We start from the raw sequence: 20,790 nt of genomic DNA on the forward strand, positions 1-20,790 counted from the left end.
AAAACTGTTATTTCTTATTAGTTTTTGAAGTTACAAGCCTGAAACCTTTAACATATACTGCTGACACTCTGTGGAAGCCATAGGAATTGCGTCCAGGGAGCTACATTTCAATATGACCTTTCTCTTGAATTGCTAAGAGGATGGTCTCTCTCTCAAACAAAATTCTGGTTGGTTTTTCTTTGGATTTTCTCCTACATTATTTTAACAATTCTACAAACTTCAAAGTGTTTTCTTTCCAATGGTACCAATTATATGCATATCCTGGCTTTAGGGCCTGAGCTACAGGCAGTTTACTTTGGGCACGTCATTCAGGCAGGAAGTGGAGAAAAAAGGGGCCTAGCCCTAAGAAGACAGTCGGAACATATCACCACACTGAACACACCCATGTACATACCATATCACATTGAGCACGATATGACCTAATCTCCAAAAAAACTGCTCCCTCCTCAGCAGAGAGAGTGCGGTGAAATTCTCTCCAAACATTATAGAGAGAACCTCTTCAAACAGCTGTTGGAAAACCGGGCTGGCAAAATGCTGGCCCCATCCATGAGAGGCTATTGATAAAACAGATTCATTAATGATGCCCAATCCTCTCAGGGATTGATGTATGGCTGTTTGCTGGAATGAGGTCAACATAGCAAGCTTGTTTATGACTGGCCTCATTGCTCTTGTCAGCAGCACTGTGCCAAATACCTGTTTTGTGTCTCAATTGGCACCCTATTCCCTACATAGTGCACCACTTTTAACCTGAGCCCTATAGGCCCTGGTTAAAAGTAGTAAACTATTTAGGGAATATGGTGCCATTTGGGACATCATTCTGGATGCCTGAGCAATGCTAATTAATGCAAATAAATGGACAGTGAGAAGAGTATGTTTGCAGTACCCCTTTTGTTTCCTTAAAAATAAGCTGGCCTCTCAACTGTATTTTTGCATAACATGTAACTAAAGGAATAAGCTAAGTCTAAATGATCAGGATTGAAAAGATTGTGAGTGACTTAAGAGGGGTGATGATGTGTTGATGTTTGGTTGGATAAAAGTTTCAAGAAAAAACTGTTGGTTACACTTGAACGTAGCTTCATAATGGCTACATAACACTGTAATAAACAACTTGACATGTCGTTAACAGTCATGACAGTTTATCTGCACAGTCATGATACAATCCTATGATGTATCTCTTGCAGGTTGGCTGCACTAACACACACAGACAATGCCAAGATCAACCATTCACCTGGGTCATATTTGTGGCTCAGGTGGTAAGAGCACCAGCCGTGATTGGGAGTCCCATAGGGCGGCGCACAATTGGCCCAGCATTGTCCGGGTTAGGGTTTGGCCGTGGTAGGCCGTCATTGTAAATAAGAACTGACTTGCCTAGCTAAATAAAGGTTAAAAATAAAACATAATAATAATACATTACTCAAGCGTGCATGTCACAGTGGCTTTGTTTAGGTGTATTCCAGGCACACACAGACAGTGAGAGAATGGGTCTGTTGGCAGAGTTTTATTGTGATGTATTTTACAGATCCAAAGGGCCCATAATACATATGTCAGCTGCAACGAAGCAGTGCTTAAACATAAATATGTCTGTTTGACTGCATTACTTTATCTTAGTCCGCTAATTTGGACATGGACAATGTAGGAAATGGGGTACCATATGGGAGGCAGGTGTTTTATTTCCCCATTTGGATTTATACAGCCTGAAGGGAATTTAGTCTTCGGTGGTACTATATGTAAATTAGAGGGACGATATTAAAGTGTGCTTTGTGCACTATATGTCAGATCGAAGCCCTCGTGGGGGGTTTGAGGCTTTTAACTCGGGCAACGTCCCCTCTGCATATCATCAAACACCCAAGAACAAAGTCTGCTGATTTTAAACCCCTCAAAATGATCAAGTGGAGAGGTTTTTAAGTGAAAATTAGTGAAGTGTCTGAAGTGAAGGTTAAGACGGGATGCATCCACACTGCTGAGGAGATGTGGTTGGTCAATCATCTTGACATGAAACAGGGCCTGATTGTGGATGAAAGGTGTCATACTAAAGCAGGGATTGGACCGAACCAATGCATTTGGAACACAGACATTTTTAAGAGGTATGCATTGTATAGAATATGACGTAGTGCACCTTTTGGTGGCACATGCAGATATTATCATTGACATTTTAGTTGCATCAGGATTGATTATGATTATGATACTGTAGCATAACCCAACATGTCTGTTGTATCCATTTCCCTCAATCCTTGTCAGTATTGGTATGAAACAGTTTCAGCTACTACCTTATGGCCTAACATCTCTTTCACTTCAATCACTGTGGGGGTGGAAAACGTACAGTGAGTAGCCTACTTATCTGAGAGTGTGGTACAGTTCTATCAACTGGCGTTTCCTCACTGACACAGCCAATTCACAATTTATTGTCATCATTTTTTGGCTCAAACTTTTAAAATACGAAGCTCGACACTAAAGGCTATCCGGATGACGTCACAAACATATTGCGCCATTGCCAAGAAGCTTAAAAATATATATATTTGTGGATTTGTCCCAAATGGCACTCTATTCCCTTTGCACTAATCTTAACCAGAGCCCATGGGGTTCATAAGATATAGAGTGCCATTTAGGATGCAAAAGTATTTCACCCCTAAGTCATGTAACCAAATTCTTTGTCAGTCCTAACCTCTTAATGTGGCTAGTGATTGTCTGGCTCTAGGCCATCTTACAATGAGTTTATTTCAGCCTTATTTTAGCCATAAAGCAAATGCTAAAAATATAGATGAAAGAGAATGGCTAGGCAATAGTGAAAGAGCAACTATATGTAGCAGTATAGCTTAAGTCCCTCTCCTCGCCCCAACCTGGGCTCGAACCAGGGACCCTCTGCACACATCAACCACAGTCACTCACGAAGCATCATTACCCATCAACCACAAAAGTCTCAGAGCTAGTGGCGTCACTGACTGAAACACTATTAGCGCGCACCACCGCTGACAAGCTAGCCATTTCACATCGGGCCACATATACACAGCTGCTACTGTATGCTATTACCGTTTGGAAGATGCTAAATTAAATAATCTGACTCAATTTTCTATCACCATGTGAAACTGATTATCTTCATACACCATGAAGCATCGGTCTAATAGGTTATGATGAATACAATCAGACCATTTTCAGTAATGGCTTTGTATTGTTTGTAGGCTGTGTGTGTTTCAAAAGGTCTTCATTATTTCGACTGCTTCTATTTCAGGCCATTTGGGATGGTGTGATTAGTAAGGAGAAGGTATTATGCACTGAAAAGGTGGATTTCATTAACAACTATAGTACGCTACCGAAAAGTATCTCTGAGTTGTGAATAAGTAGCCAATGAGATCATGAATAATCAAATTGATAACTGCATTTGCGTCATTTGCTGTTACATGCTTGCATGGCAGTGGCACTTTCTCTTCGGTTGTGGCACCAAATGCAATGGGACAGACACCACACAAGCCTCCTTACGAAAAGCAGTAGCCTACTTGGAACTTTCTTTTAAGCCTGCTAAATTAACTCGGAACTCGAGATGCCCCGTTTTGAAAGCGAAAGGCAATTCTGATTGCGTAGAGCGCATGCCAATGTAATGCGTTAACACTGGAAATGTATGAGCTTTTAATGCCGAAAATGCAGGGAATATCGTTGACAAAAGGATAAATCACGAATTATAGTTTATTTCTAATATACAACGTTTAATAAATAGTTGATAGTATATGCGTTCACTTGTGATTGATACAACCTACGTTTAATTTGTCAAAACTTCCCCCCAAGGCTGTGCGTGGACACAAACGAAAGGAAATGTTAAAGCCATAGCAGATTATGGCTGTGACAAAGTTTTGAAGGGGGGATTTGACAGCCGAGTCCATGCCTGGGTCTGAAAAGGTAGGAACGCGGATAGCAGGCTAATTGTTTTCCAACGCATGACATGTTGGTGTTTTGAGAAAGTTAGCCATTTTGACATTGTAGCCTATGTCGTACCGTGGGAACTGGTGAAGCTTTTCTCCACTGGTTTTGTATGAAATACAGTAATTCACACACAGTATCTAATTTATTTGACAATACTTTTCCAGTAGTATTACTTTCCTTGCATTAAACTGTGTTATATTGCGATATTGAGTGGTCATATTTGTACATTAAACCTTTAAACATATGCAAACAAATAGTTAAAATGTTAAAAAGCTAATAAGCAAGAATGGGCTAAGACCGGCAGTTGATAACACTTCATGTCCACCAGATGCATCAAACCCTGTGTTCCAGCGGAAGTCATGTATTGACAATGGCGCAGGCCTCAACGCTTCAGGTGATGAGGCACTAGGCTGTGGTGCATTCAATGTACCATGTGAGTTCAGTATTTCCACCTCATTGCGTTGCTTTACCACGCAGTGGTACAAACTGAACTGCACACACAGACTCCAACTAGGTAGTTTTAAACTCAAGTATGGAAAATGCTGGCTAGACATCTGGCAAAACAAAATACATCTGTTGGACATCGGGTGTAAGAATAGGGTACATTTATTTTTTTACTAAGAATACTTATTTAGGTGAGAAATGTGATTGACAGCACACTTATGGTAGTCAACATATTGTTTAATTTAACCACATTTCATGACCCATTGGGGTCAATTAATCAATATTCAGACTTTGAAATGTTATTAAATATTCATTTTTGGACATACATAATTACCATAATCAGTCCTTATTTAACAATGCTTTTCTACCGATGAAAGTCATCTAAGCAGGCCTAAAGTCCTTTTTGTAATATTATTGAAATGAGTAAAAATGCTATGCAAATTGCAATTCTAACATGGCATTACTTGCCATGACCTTCTTTTGACTTCTCAACCGTCTGGTAGAGCTCTGTTATTTCCAAAATAAACAATAAGTTGAAAAAAACCCAAAGTAATTGGAAGTTGAGATGTTAGTAATAGGAATATATGTGTTTTTCAAGAAGAGACAGTTAAAGGAATAAGATTTTAATTCCTAAGGAAATTGGCAATGCTTATAGTTACAATATAACAATGTGAGATGGAACACCTTACACATTCTTGGCATTGTCAAAAAGAAAGTGTGTCACCTGGTAACATTTTGAACAGGGACTCAGCTATGGTTAAGTTTAGGATGTTAGACTATGTAACTTCTACCATGCCTAAAATAACACCAACACTCATTTTATGACAGTTTGATTTACACACCATGACCATGTATGCATGTTTTATGGTACAATGGCAGGTTCTTTTCTGCTGACTTTGCTGTTGTTGGTGCTTTGCTCTTCCTTTGACGGGAAAATGTGCACATTGACAGGAAGTAAAAGGTCCGACCCTTATTCTCTCACAGTGTGTCTTCTGATGATCTCTGATGATGTTGCTTTTCTTTTTATGTCCCAGACTAACTATGATTGTATGCCTCATAGCCCTATAAGCTGTAGACCCTCTATATTTCTTTAACCTACTATTGAGTTCAAGTTATTATCATCTTTGTTCTTTCTTTCTGTTAGAGACCCATTCATTTCACTTTCATTATGACTTTGTGTAAATGGAACCTTATCATTCTTAGTAAGATTTAACAGGGATTCTTTCCTGTCAGGCATCGCTTTGAAAATGAAGAATGGTTTAGGTTTCCCTAAAAGTATGTTTTTTTTTATAGGGTTTCCTCAGACCACATGACTTTTCCTTTTCACTGTCCCTAAATGTTTGATTTTAGGACCTTGACCAAGTACCAGCTTTTTGTTTATGACTCAAGAGACCAGGTTTAAGTTCAACATTGAACAATCAAAGTAGACTTTTTTTGTCAAACTGATGTAGTTTGTCTTTGCCTCATGTTAACGGTTGATACATATCATCGAAGATTCCGTTGATGTATCAGTTGAGCAGGACTGTAGTGGCATTGTATCCGTGGCCATCTTGTGAAGCCGGGAGCTTCCGAGGTGAGCTGGGAACAGGCCTCTCCTGTGTAGCCAGTTACCTGAGCCTATGTGAGGTAGGAGACGGAGTCAGGCAGTGGATTTTCTAATATGAGGTGCTGACAGACAAATTGACCTGGGCCATTCATAAAGCGTCTCAGAGTAGGAGTGCTGGTCTAGGATCAGGTCCACCGTGTCCATGTAACCTTATTCATTGTGAAATTTAAAGGCTAAATTGATCCTACTCCTACTCTGAGACACTTGATGCATGCGGTCCCTGGGGTGAGTTTCCCAAAAGCCTTCGTAGTAGATGAAGTTGTATGTTATTTCTCTTGATGACCCAGACACAGCATTTTTCATTTGACAAATGTCCCTCCTCCACTCACAGAAGATCAATTGACCATCAAACTTTGATTTGGGAATTATTACGCTGTACAGATTGTGGAGAGACATAACCTAGGCCTACTGCACTACCTAGCTAGATTTCACCTGGTCACAGAATGAGGCCCCTACCACACTTCCCTCTGCTTTGCGGCCCATGTGATGTGAGCCTCAAGCAAACCTTCTCAATAAAAGCTTACATCCTTGTCTGTCACCTGAAAGAGCTTATTTGTGTCGTAAGCAAACACTAAAGTGTACTGTATATGCACAGCCTAAGGGTTCAGTACAGCTGTTTTTATCTCAATATCAAATCATTTCTGGGTAACAATTAAGTACTTTACTGTGATTGTTTTCAATTTAAATGGTAAGAAAAAATTGCTTTTTAGCAAAGATACATTTCTCAATCAAGAATTTTGATAGGACTGTCTGGGAGTGATCTGAGTGGGAAGGGGAAGACTGACGATATCCCCAGACAGGCCAAAACTCCATCCCACCAGAACAGGCAGACATTGCAGGTGGTCTTTTCAAACCCTTTTACACTAAAAGGGAATTATCATAATTTTCACAATTTCACAGTATTATTCGAACCTCATAGTGTTGAAATATACACTCAGTGGACAAAACATTCGGAACACCTTCCTAAAATTGAGTTGAACCACTTTTGCCCTCAGAACAGCTTTAATTCGTCGGGGCATGAACTCTACAAGGTGTTGAAAGCGTTTCACGGAGATGCTGGCCCATGCTTCCCACAGTTGTCAAGTTTGCAGGATGTCCTTTGGGTGGTGATACACACGGGGAACTGTTGAGCGTGAAAAACCCAGCAGCGGTGCAATTCTTGACACTCAAACTGGTGCGCATGGCACTTACTACCATAACCTGTTCAAAGGCACTTAACTTTTGTCTTGCCCATTCACCAACTGAATGGCACACATACACAGTCCATGTCTCAATTGTCTCAAGGCTTAAAAATCCTTCTTTAACCTGTCTCCTCCCCTTCATCTACAATGATTGAAGTGGATTTAATAAGTGACATCAATAAGATATCATAGCTTTCACCTGGATTTACCTGGTCAGTCTATCTCATGGAAAACCTGCTCTTTCCATGAGATAGACTGACTAGGTACATAAAGGAAAATCACGTTTTTGACGAGAGAGAGAAATAACGAGAGAGAGATTTGGTGTCTGCTCTATAGTGTTGTGGGAGTGAGATTGATAGGGGTAGGCTAACTACCTGCGCTACAGATATTGCGCCACGTGTTCGTCGACCGAGATTAAAAAGCAGAGGTTGTTGTTTGGTTTGACTGCTCTGCGGTTCAAAGTCAAATATTTGAACTTGACCTACAGCTCCACAGATCAGGGCAGAAAGGTTCCTTATTCAGCCTGCATGACTTGAATAACTTCAGCAGGACTGTATAAACACAGCCAGGTGCTTTTTTTCTTCGCCTCGTTAGATGCCCATTGTGCGGCCAGTCTCAGGATGTGTCCCAAATGGCACCGTAAAGGTATTAGGGTGCCATTTGGGCTAGAGGTCGACCGATTAGGATTTTTCAACTCCGATACCGATTATTGTAGGACCAAAAAAAGCCGATACCGATTAATCGGACGATTGTTATATATATATATATATATATATACTGCTCAAAAAAATAAAGGGAACACTTAAACAACACAATGTAACTCCAAGTCAATCACACTTCTGTGAAATAAAACTGTACACTTAGGAAGCAACACTGATTGACAATAAATATCACATGCTGTTGTGCAAATGGAATAGACAACAGGTGGAAATTATAGGCAATTAGCAAGACACCCCCAATAAAGGAGTGGTTCTGCAGGTGGTGACCACAGACCACTTCTCAGTTCCTATGCTTCCTGGCTGATGTTTTGGTCACTTTTGAATGCTGGCGGTGCTTTCACTCTAGTGGTAGCATGAGACTGAGTCTACAACCCACACAAGTGGCTCAGGTAGTGCAGTTCATCCAGGATGGGACATCAATGCGAGCTGTGGCAAGAAGGTTTGCTGTGTCTGTCAGCGTAGTGTCCAGAGCATGGAGGCGCTACCAGGAGACAGGCCAGTACATCAGGAGACGTGTAGGAGGGCAACAATCCAGCAGCAGGACTGCTATCTCCGCCTTTGTGCAAGGAGGAGCAGGAGGAGCACTGCCAGAGCCCTGCAAAATGACCTCCAGCAGGCCACAAATGTGCATGTGTCTAATCAAACAGTCAGAAACAGACTCCATGAGGGTGGTATGAGTTCGACGTCCACAGGTTTTGGTTGTGCTTACAGCCCAACACCGTGCAGGACGTTTGGCATTTGCCAGAGAACACCAAGATTGGCAAATTTGCCACTGGCGCCCTGTGCTCTTCACAGATGAAAGCAGGTTCACACTGATCACATGTGACAGAGTCTGGAGACGCCGTGGAGAACGTCCTTCTGCCTGCAACATCCTCCAGCATGACCGGTTTGGCGGTGAGTCAGTCATGGTGTGGGGTGGCATTTATTTGGGGGGCCGCACAGCCCTCCATGTGCTCGCCAGAAGTAGCCTGACTGCCTATAGGTACCGAGATGAGATCCTCAGACCCCTTGTGAGACCATATGCTGGTGCGGTTGGCCCTGGGTTCCTCATAATGCAAGACAATTCTAGACCTCATGTGGCTGGAGTGTGTCAGCAGTTCCTGCAAGAGGAAGTAATTGATGCTATGGACTGGCCCGCCCGTTCCCCAGACCTGAATCCAATTGAGCACATCTGGGACATCATGTCTCGCTCCATCCACCAACGCCACGTTGCACCACAGACTGTCCAGGAGTTGGCGGATGCTTTAGTCCAGGTCTGGGTGGAGATCCCTCAGGAGACCATCCACCACCTCATCAGGAGCATGCCCAGGCGTTGTAGGGAGGTCATACAGGCACGTGGAGGCCACACACACTACTGAGCCTCATCTTGACTTGTTTTAAGGACATTACATCAAAGTTGGATCAGCCTGTAGTGTAGTTTTCCACTTTAATTTTGAGTGTGACTCCAAATCCAGACCTCCATGGGTTGATAAATTTGATGTCCAGTGATAATTTTTGTGTGATTGTGTTGTCAGCACATTCAACTATGTAAAGAAAAAAGTATTGAAGAATATTTTATTCATTCAGATCTAGGATGTGTTATTTTAGTCTTCCCTTTATTTGTTTGAGCAGTGTATATATCCAGTGGGGAGAACAAGTATTTGATACACTGCTGATTTTGCAGTGATTTTTATCATATGTACACTTCAACTGTGAGAGACAGAATCTAAAACAAAAATCCAGAATATCACATTGTATGATTTTTAAGTAATTAATTTGCATTTTATTGCATGACATAAGTATTTGATACATCAGAAAAGCAGAACTTAATATTTGGTACAGAAACCTTTTGTTTGCAATTACAGAGATCATACGTTTTCTGTAGTTCTTGACCAGGTTTGCACACACTGCAGCAGGGATTTTGGCCCACTACTCCATACAGACCTTCTCCAGATCCTTCAGGTTTCGGGGCTGTCGCTGGGCAATACGGACTTTCAGCTCCCTCAAGATTTTCAGTTGGGTTCAGGTCTGGAGACTGGCTAGACCACTCCAGGACTTTGAGATGCTTCTTACGGAGTCACTCCTTAGTTGCCCTGGCTGTGTGTTTCGGGTCGTTGTCATGCTGGAAGACCCAGCCACGACCCATTTTCAATGCTCTTACTGAGGGAAGGAGGTTGTTGGCCAAGATCTTGCAATACACGGCCCCATCCATCCTCCCCTCAATACGGTGCAGTCGTCCTGTGCCCTTTGCAGAAAAGCATCCCCAAAGAATTATGTTTCCACCTCCATGCTTCACGGTTGGGATGGTGTTCTTGGGGTTGTACTCATCCTTCTTCCTCCAAACACGGCAAGTGGAGTTTACACCAAAAAGCTCTATTTTTGTCTCATCAGACCACATGATCTTCTCCCATTCCTCCTCTGGATCATCCAGATGGTCATTGGCAAACTTCAGACGGAACTGGACATGCGCTCGCTTGAGCAAGGGGAACATTGCGTGCGCTGCAGGATTTTAATCCATGACGGCGTAGTGTGTTACTAATGGTTTTCTTTGAGACTGTGGTCCCAGCTCTCTTCAGGTCATTGACCAGGTCCTGCCGTGTAGTTCGGGGCTGATCCCTCACCTTCCTCATGATCATTGATGCCCCACGAGGTGAGATCTTGCATGGAGCCCCAGACCGAGGGTGATTGACCGTCATCTTGAACTTCTTCCATTTTCTAATAATTGCGCCAACAGTTGTTGCCTTCTCACCAAGCTGCTTGCCTATTGTCCTGTAGCCCATCCCAGCCTTGTGCAGGTCTACCATTTTATCCTTGATGTCCTTGCACCCTCTCTGGTCTTGGCCATTGTGGAGAGGTTGGAGTCTGTTTGATTGAGTGTGTGGACAGGTGTCTTTTATACAGGGAACAAGTTCAAACAGGTGCAGTTAATACAGGTAATGAGTGGAGTACAGGAGGGCTTAAAGAAAAACTAACAAGGCAGAATTCTTACTGGTTGGTAGGTGATCAAATACTTATGTCATGCAATAAAATGCTAATTAATTATTTAAAAATCATACAATGTGATTTTCTGGAGTTTTGTTTTAGATTCCGTCTCTCACAGTTGAAGTGTACCTATGATAAAAATTACAGACCTCTACATGCTTTGTAAGTAAGAAAATCTGCAAAATCGGCAGTGTATCAAATACTTGTTCTCCCCACTGTATATATACGTATGTATGTATATATATGTGTGTGTATATATATATATATAATATATATATATATATATATATATATATATATATATATGACTTTTATTTAAACTTAATATAATACATACAATATAATACATAAATAAAATCAATATAGTCTCAAATAAATAATGAAACATATATTCAATTTGGTTTAAATAATGCAAAAACACAGTTTTGGAGAAGAAAGTAAAAGTGCAATATGTGCCATGTAAAAAAGCTAACGTTTAAGTTCCTTGCCCAGAACATGAGAACATGTGAAAGCTGGTGGTTCCTTTTAATGTGAGTCTTCAATATTCCCAGTTAAAAAGTTGTAGGTGTAGTTATTATAGTAATTATGACAATTTCTCTCTATACCATTTCATTTACCTTCAACTATTGGATGTTCTTATAGGCACTTTAGTATTGCCAGCCTAATCTCGGGAGTTGATAGGCTTGAAGTCATAAACAGTGCTGTGCTTCAAGCATTGCAAACGCTGTTGGAATGAATGCTTATAAGCCTGCTGCTGCCTATCACCGCTCAGTCAGACTGATCTATCAAATATTAAATCATAGACTTAATTATAATATAATAAACCCACAGAAAGACAAGCCTTAGGTCATTAATATGGTCAAATCCGGAAACTATCATTTCGAAAACAAAACGTTTATTCTTTCAGTTAAATACGGAACCGTTCCGTATTTTATCGACTGGGTGGCATCCCTAAGTCTGAATATTGCTGTTACATTGCACAACCTTCAATGTTATGTAAAGATTATGTAACATTCTGGCAAATTAATTACGGTCTTTGTTAGTAAGAAATGGTCTTCACACAGTTCGCAGCTAGCCAGGCGACCCAAACTTCTGCATATACCCTGACTGCTTGCACAGAACGCAAGAGAAGTGGCACAATTTCCCTAGTTAATATTGTCTGCTAAAATGAACTAAATATGCATGTTAAAAAATGTATATTTGTGTAATGATTTTAAGAAAGGCATTGATGTTCATAGTTAGGTACATTGGTGCAACGACAGTGCTTTTTTCGCGAATGCGCTTGTTAAATCATCACCCGTTTGGCGAAGTAGGCTGTGATTCGATGATAAATTAACAGGCCCGGCATTATATGCAATGCAGGACAAGCTAGTTAAACTAGTAATATCATCAACCATGTGTAGTTAACTAGTGATTATCTTAAGATTTGATTGTTTTATGCTAGCTAGCAACTTACCTTGGTTCCTTGCTGCACTCGCTTAACAGGTGGTCAGCCTGCCACGCAGTCTCCTCGTGGAGTGCAATGTAATCGGCCATAATCGGCGCCCAAAAATGCCGATTACAGATTGTTATGAAAACTTGAAAGCGGACCTAATTGATCAGCCATGCATATTAATCGGTCAACCTCTAATTTGGGCTGCAATCCCATTGATCTGTTTTGATGGTAGTTCTCACACATAGGCCTATGTCTCTTTGTGCGCTGGGCATTATTTGAAATTACTTTGAAATAATTGAATTATCGCACAGAGGTTGTTATACCTTTTTCAGTTACTCTTTTATGGATTAAAACATTAAAGAAGGCCATACTGTTGCTGGAGCAGAACCATTGAAAGCAATTGACAAAGTGAAGATTTGTATTATACTGTACATATATTTTTTAAAAGCTACATTCTGGGATTCGTTTTTTAGGAAAATGGCAGCCCAGCAAACTGTTCTGGTATACAGGTGAGCGGTAGGGCTAGGGATATGTACACTCCCCTAACTTTTTTATTTGGACAGTGAAGCTAAAACGTTTAATTTGTCTCTCCACTCCAGCATTTTTGATTTGAGATCAAATGTTTCATATGAGGCGACAGTACAGAATTTCACCTTTTAAATTAGGTTATTTTCATGCATAGGACTATCTGTTTTACCATTTAGAAATGTTTAGAAATTAAGGAATATATACATTTTTCAACCATTTTCCATCCCGAAAATTAGGAATAAGCAAAAGCTTTGGGATCGGCAAAGGACCGGACCAAATCTGAACCAATCATAGACGTCTATGTTTCACAAGTCTAGACAGTAAAGTAGAGTACATTACTGAACAGTACAGTAAAGTTAAGAACATTCTATGTTAACTGAATTGGATGTCAAATATTACATTACTATGTTTTCACCACATCCTGTGATCACAGCAATAGATGTTGTTGCGCCACAGACTAATATGAACTTGAAGCATTTTGTTCAAGGAGAGATCTCTTTTCAACATTTCATTTTACATTAGATAGATCTTATCTAATACAGAATCTGTAAGTAACCTGGAATGTGGATCAAAGGCTGTACACAGAGGGAGTTTTTAACAGTGCTTTTCAAGTTAAACACAAGTGGCATGATCAGTATGAAAAGTGGATACAGAAATGAGGGGAATAAAGTTGCTGGATATTAACGGGAACTGGAACAAGCTGTCGTGTGTCAATCCAGAGCATCCCAAACCCAATGGGCCTCATCTCGTCACGTTATCTCTGTGCATTCAAATTGCCATTGATAAAATGCAATTGTGTTCATTGTCCGTAGCTTATGCCTGCCCATACCGTAACCCCTGCTCCACCATGGGGCACTGCTCCAGCAACAACGTTGACATCATCAAACCGCTCAGCCACACAACGCCACAGACGTGCTTTGTGGTTGTGAGGCCGGTTGGACATACTGCCAAATTCTTTAAAACGACGTTGGAGACAGCTTATGGTAGAAAAATGAACATCATTAAATTATTTGGCAAACAGCTCTGGTGGACATTCCTGCAGTCAGCATGCCAATGAATGCCAATTGCATGGTCCTTCAAAACTTGAGACATCTGCCTCCCGGGTGGCGCAGTGGTCTAGGGCACTGCGCAGCCGGCCGCGACCAGGATGTCCGTGGGGCGACGCACAGTTGGCCTAGCGTCGTCCGGGTTAGGGAGGATTTGGCCGGTAGGAATATCCTTGTCTCATCGCGCACCAGCGACTCCTGTGGCGGGCCGTGCGCAGTGCGTGCTAACCAAGGTCGCCAGGTGCACAGTGTTTCCTGGCTTCCGGGTTGGAGGCGCGCTGTGTTAAGAAGCAGTGCGGCTTGGTTGGGTTGTGTTTCGTCTCTCCCGAGCCCGTACGGGAGTTGTAGCGATGAGACAAGATAGTAATTACTAACAATTGGATACCACAAAATTAGGGAGAAAAATGGGGGTCAAATTTATTTAAAATAAAAACAATTAAAAAAAACTTCTGACATCTGTGGAATTGTGTTGTGCGACAAAACTGCACATTTTAAAGTGGCCTTTTATTGTCCCCAGCACAGGGTGCACCTGTGTAATGATCATGCATTTTATTCAGGTTCTTGATGTGCCACACCTATCATGGCAAAGGAGAATGCTCACTAACAGGGATGTAAACAAATTTGTAAACAAATTGTGAGATTTTGTGTTTTTGGAATATTTCTAGGATATTTTATTTCAGCTCATGAAGCATGGGACCAACACTTTACATATTGCATTTATATTTTTGTTCAGTAAATACATATATACTTTGGACACCCCTTCAAATGAGTGGATTCAGCTATTTAAGCCACACCCGTTGCTGATAGGTGTATCAAATCAAGCACACAGCCATGCAATCTCCATAGGAAAACATTGGCAGTAGAATGGCACATACTGAAGAGCTCAGTGACTTTCAACATGGCACCGTCATAGGATGCCACCTTTCCAACAAGTAAGTTTGTCAAATTTCTGCCCTGCTAGAGCTGCCCTGGTCAACTGTGCTGTTATTGTGAAGTGGAAACATCTAGGAGCAACAACGGCTCAGCCGCGAAGTGGTAGGCCACACAAACTCACAGAATGGGACCACCAAACGTAAAAATCGCCTGTCTTCGGTTGCAACACTCACTACTGCGTTCCAAACTGCCTCTGGAAGCAAAGTCAGCACAATAACTGTTTGTCGGGAGCTTCATAAAATGGGTTTCCATGGCCGAGCAGCCGCACAAAAGCCTAAGATCACCATGAGCAATGCCAAGCGTCGGCTGTAGTGGTGCAACGCTCACCGCCATTGGACTCTACAGCAGTGGAAACGCGTTTTCTGGAGAGATTAATCACGCTTCACCATCTGGCAGTCGGACGGACGCCAGGAGAACACTACCTGCCCCGATGCATAGTGCCAACTCTAAAGCTTGGTGGAGGAGGAATAATGGTCTAGGGCTATTTTTCATGGTTCGGGCTAGGTCCCTTCGTTCCATTGAAGGGAAATCTTAACGCAACAGCATACAATGACATTTTAGATGTTCTGTGCCTTTTTTTTTGCTTTTTGTGGTAACAGTTTGGGGAAGATCCTTTCTTGTTTTAGCATGACAATGCCCCAGTGCACAAAGAGTTCCATACAGAACTGGTTTGGTTTGTCGAGATTGGCCTGCACAGAGCCCTGACCTCAACCCCATCGAACACCAGGTTCGCCAGGTCCAATCGCCTGTTATAGCAGCAAAGGGGGGGACCAACTCCATATTAATGCCCATGATTTTGTGTGTCTGTGTATAAACTGTGTATAATATGTGTGTGTGTATGTATGTATGTATGTATGTATGTATGTATGTGTATATATATATGTGTATATATATGTGTGTATATATATGTGTGTGTATATATATATATATATATATATATATATATATATATATATATTATATAAAATACAGTACCAGTCAAAGGTTTGGACACACTTACTCATTCCTGGGTTTTTCTTTATTTTTTACTATTTTCTAAATTGTATAATAATAGTGAAGACATCAAAACTATGAAATAATTAATATGGAATCATGTAGTAACCAAAATTCAAATATATTTTATATTTGAGATTCTTCAAAGTAAATCACTGATTGCCTTGATGACAGCTTTGCACACTCTTGGCATTCTTTCAACCAGATTCATGAGGTAGTCACCTGGAATGTATTTCAATTAACAGGTGTGCCTTGTTAAAAGTTAATTAATGCGTTTTAGCCAATCAGTTGTGTAGTAACAAGGTAGGGGTGGTATACAGAAGATTGCCCTATTTGGTAAAAGACCAAGTCCATATTATGGCAAGAACAGCTCAAAAAGCAAAGAGAAACGACAGTCCATCATTACTTAGCCCTGAAAATTTCAAGAACTCTGAAAGTTTCTTCAAGTGCAGTAGCAAAAACCATCAAGCGCTATGATGAAACTGGCTCAAGAGTACCGCCACAGGAAAGGAAGACCCAGCGTTCCCTCTGGTGCATTGGATAAGTTCATTAGAGTTACCAGCCAAAGAAATTGCAGCCCAAATAAATGCTTCACAGAGTTCAAGTAACAGACACATCTCAACATCAACTGTTCAGAGGAGACTGTGTGAATCAGGCCTTCATTTTTGAATTGCTGCAGAGAAACCACTACTAAACGATACCAATAAGAAGAAGATACTTGCTTGGGCCAAGAAACATGTGTAATTGACATTAGAGCGGTGGAATTCTGTCCTTTGGTCTGATGAGTCCAAATTTGGTGATTTTTGGTTCCAACCGCCATGTTTTTGTAGGTGAACCGATGATCTCCGCATGTGTGGTTCCCACTGTGAAGCATGGAGGAGGAGGTGTGATGGTGTGGGGGTGCTTTGCTAGTGACACTTTCTGTAATTTATTTAGAATTCAAGGCACACTTAACCAACATGGCTACCACAGCATTCTACAGCGATACGCCATCACATCTGGTTTGCGCTTAGTGGGACTATAATTTATTTTTCAACAGGACAATGACCAAACACACCTCCAGGCTGTGTAAGGGCTATTTGACCAGGAAGTAGAGTGATGGGGCGCTGCATCGGATGACCTGGCCTCCACAATCACCTGGCCTCAACACAATTGAGATGGTTTGGGATGGTTGGACCGCAGAGTTAAGGAAAAAGCAGCCAACAAGTGCTCAGCATATGTGGGAACTCCTTCAAGACTGTTGGAAAAGCATTCCAGGTGAAGCTGGTTGAGAGAGTGCCAAGAGTGTGCAAAGCTGTCATCAAGGCAAATGGTTGCTACTTTGAAGAATCTCAAATATATAATATATGTTGATTTGTTTAACACTTTTTTTGTTCCTACATTATTCGATATGTGTTATTTCTTTGTTTTGATGTCTTCACCATTATTCTACAATGTAAAAATAAAGAAAAACCCTTGAATGAGTAGGTGAGTCCAAACTTTCGACTGGCCAGAGGGGGTGTGTTATATAACCAATATACCACGGCTAAGGGCTGTTCTTATGCACAATTTACCGCAGAGTGCCTATATACAGCCCTTAGCTGTGGTATATTGGCCATATACCTCAAACCCCAGAGGTGACTTATTGGTATTATAAACTGGTTACCAACATAATTAGAACAGTACAAGTAAATGTTTTGTCATACCCGTGGTATATACGGTCTGTTATATCACGGCTTTCAGCCAATCGGCATTCAGGGCTTGACCTACCCAGTGTATAAATATATATATATATATATATATAGATTTGTGTGTGTATAGACAGTATGGACAGTATATGAATAGAAAAGGTCTGTGTAGGAGTAGTTATATAGTATGAGCCATGACTAACATACAGTATATACACAAAGTGGGTAAATCAGTAGGTAAACATGATTAAAGTGACCAGTGTTCAATGACAATGTAAATGGGGCAAGGCAGTTTCTAAGGTGCAGGGTAGCGTACCGGGTGGTAGCCGGCTAGTAGGTTCGGTGCAGGTTATTGAGCGGAGGCCAGCTAGTGGTGACTGTTTAACAGTCTGATGGCCTGGAGATAGAAACTGTTTATCAGTCTCTCGGTCACAGCTTTTATGCACCTGTACTGTCTCCACCTTCTCGATAGTAGTGGGGTGAACTGGCCATGGCTCGGGTGGCTGAGGTCCTTGATGATCTTCTTGGCCTTCCTGTGACACCGGGTGCTGTAGGTGTCCTGGAGGGGAAAGGCAGTGTCCCCCCGATTGATGTATTGTGCTGACCGCACGGCCCTCTGGATAACCCTGCGGATGTGGACGGTGCAATTGCCTTTCCAGGTGGTGATACAGCCTGACATGATGCTCTCAATTGTGCATCTGTAGAAGTTTGTGGGGGTCTTAGGACCAAAGACAAATGTCTTCAGCCTCCTGAGGTTAACCCTTTGACAAGTACGAGCACATATTTGTGATTATGGTTGAGTGGTCCCTGCAGCGTACCATCGCTAATACTGTATGTGATTGGAACAGTAGCAACAGAATGTATGAAGCAACAAATGCGTCTAAACAGCATTGTTGTCTGAAAAGCATTTTAACAATGTTTTGTACTGATGGGAAATAAAGATATTCACAACTTTATTCCTCAATTTCACCTTTTATTGTAAAAGATAAATGTGAAATTCATCATCCAATCATCACACGGAACACATTCACACCCAAATTCATTCCATAAACCAGTCTAAATAACAGGCAAAAACTAAACATAAGTTAGCGACTTAACAGCTAGACTTGTTTATAGTGTACCACATCTCTGGTGAGCACAAGGCAGTAATGTAATATTGTTTAGAAAAGAGATGCGTGTCAGCTAAGCTAACAGCAGCTAAATTCTTTATGATGGCAGCCATGTTTGTTTATGTTTGACAAGCGAAAACTCCATAATCTCAGGATGCCATTCACTATAAGACGCAAATAAAGAAAGTCAAAGTCGATATCGCAAGTCTTCGATGTACTTATGACAGTGTATACAAGAGTGCATAAACAAGTCGTTTACAGTTTTTGACAAATTACCTCACAGATCATCACCCCAAATACTGCCTAGTCTAACTTTAGCGCGAAAGCTAAACAGGGTTGCCAGATTTGGATGAAACCATTTTATTGGAGTTTATGGGGGGGGTTAATTTAATTTGTTGGGCGCTGTTGTGCCTTCTTCACCACACTGTCTGTGTGAAGGGAACATTTCAGGTCATCAGTGATGCACGCCGAGGAACTTTAAGGTTTCAAATCAAATCACATTTTATTTGTTACATACATATGGTTAGCAGATGTTAATGTGAGTGTGGCGAAATGCTTGTGCTTCTAGTTCTGACAGTGCAGTAATATCTAACAAGTTATCTAACAAATTCATAACAACTACCTTATACACACAAATGTAAAGGGATCGAATATGTACATATAAATATATGGATGAGCAATGGCCGTGCGGCATAGGCAAGATGCAGTAGATGGTATAGAGTACAGTATATACATGAGATGAGTAATGTAGGATATGTAAACATTTTTAAAGTGGCATTATTTAAAGTGACTAGTGATACCTGTTATTAAATCCATTTTTTAAAGTGGCCAGTGATTTAGGTCTGGATGTTGGCAGCAGCCACTCTATGTAAGTTTTTATTTATAAACATTTTTATTTCACCTTTATTTAAGCAGGTAGGCCAGTTGAGAACAAGGTCTCATTTACAACTGCGACCTGGCCAAGATAAAGCAAAGCAGTGTGACAAAAACAACATCACAGAGTTACACATAAACAAACGTACATTCAATAACACAAAAGAAAAATAGAAAAATCGATGTACAATGTGAGCAAATTTAGAAGAGTAGGGAGGTAAGGCAATAAATAGGCCATAGAGGCTAAAATAATTACAATTTAGCATTAATACCAGAGTGATAGATGTGCAAGTAGAGATACTGGGGTGCAAAAAAGCAAGAGGGTAAGTAATAATATGGGGTTGAGGTAGTTGGGTGAGCTATTTACAGATTGGCTTTGTACAGGTACAGTGATCAGTAAGCTGCTCTGACAGCTGATGCTTAAAGTTAGAGAGGGAGATATAAGACTCCAGCTTCAGAGATTTTTGCAATTCATTCCAGTCATTGGCAGCAGAGAACTGGAATGAAAGGCGGCCAATGGAAGTGTTGGCTTTGGGGATGACGAGTGCAATATACCTGCTGGAGCGCGTGCTACGGGTGGGTGTTGCTATGGTGACCAGTGAGCTGAGATAAGTGGGGGCTTTACCTAGCAAAAACGTATAGATGACCTGGTGCCAATGGGTTTGGCGACATTGAGGGCCAGCCAACGAGAGCACACAGGTCACAGTGGTGTGTAGTACATGGGGCTTTGGTGACAAAACAGATGCCACTGTGATAGACTATATCTAGTTTGCTGAGTAGAGTGTTGGGGGCTATTTTGTAAATGACATCGCTAAAGTCAAGGATCAGTAGGATAGTCAGTTTTACGAGGGTATGTTTGGCAGCGTGAGTGAAGGAGGCTTTGTTGCGAAATAGGAAGCCGATTCTAGATTTAATTTTGGATTGGAGATGCTTAATGTGAGTCTGGAAGGAGAGTTTACAGTCTCTAACCAGACACCTAGGTATTTGTAGTTGTCCACATATTCTAGGTCAGAACCGTCCAGAGTAGTGATGCTAGTCGGGCTGGAGGGTGCGGGCAGCAATCGGTTAGAGAGCATGCACTTATCTCCACTAGCGGAAGGAGTGTTGTATGGCATTGAAGCTCATTTGGAGGTTTGCCTAGCACATTGTCCAAAGTAGGGCCAGATGTATACATAATGGAGTCGTCTGCGTAGAGATGGATCAGAGAATCACCAGCAGCAAGAGCGAAATCATTGATATATACAGAGAAAAGAGTCGGCCCAAGAATTGAACCCTGTGGCACCCCCATAGAGACTGCCGGAGGTCTGGACAACAGGCCCTCTGATTTTACACACTGAACTCTATCTGAGAAGTAGTTGGTGAACCAGGCGAGGCAGTCATTTG

Source organism: Oncorhynchus clarkii, chromosome 12 (assembly GCF_045791955.1).
Source record: "Oncorhynchus clarkii lewisi isolate Uvic-CL-2024 chromosome 12, UVic_Ocla_1.0, whole genome shotgun sequence".
NCBI classification, from domain to species: domain Eukaryota; kingdom Metazoa; phylum Chordata; class Actinopteri; order Salmoniformes; family Salmonidae; genus Oncorhynchus; species Oncorhynchus clarkii.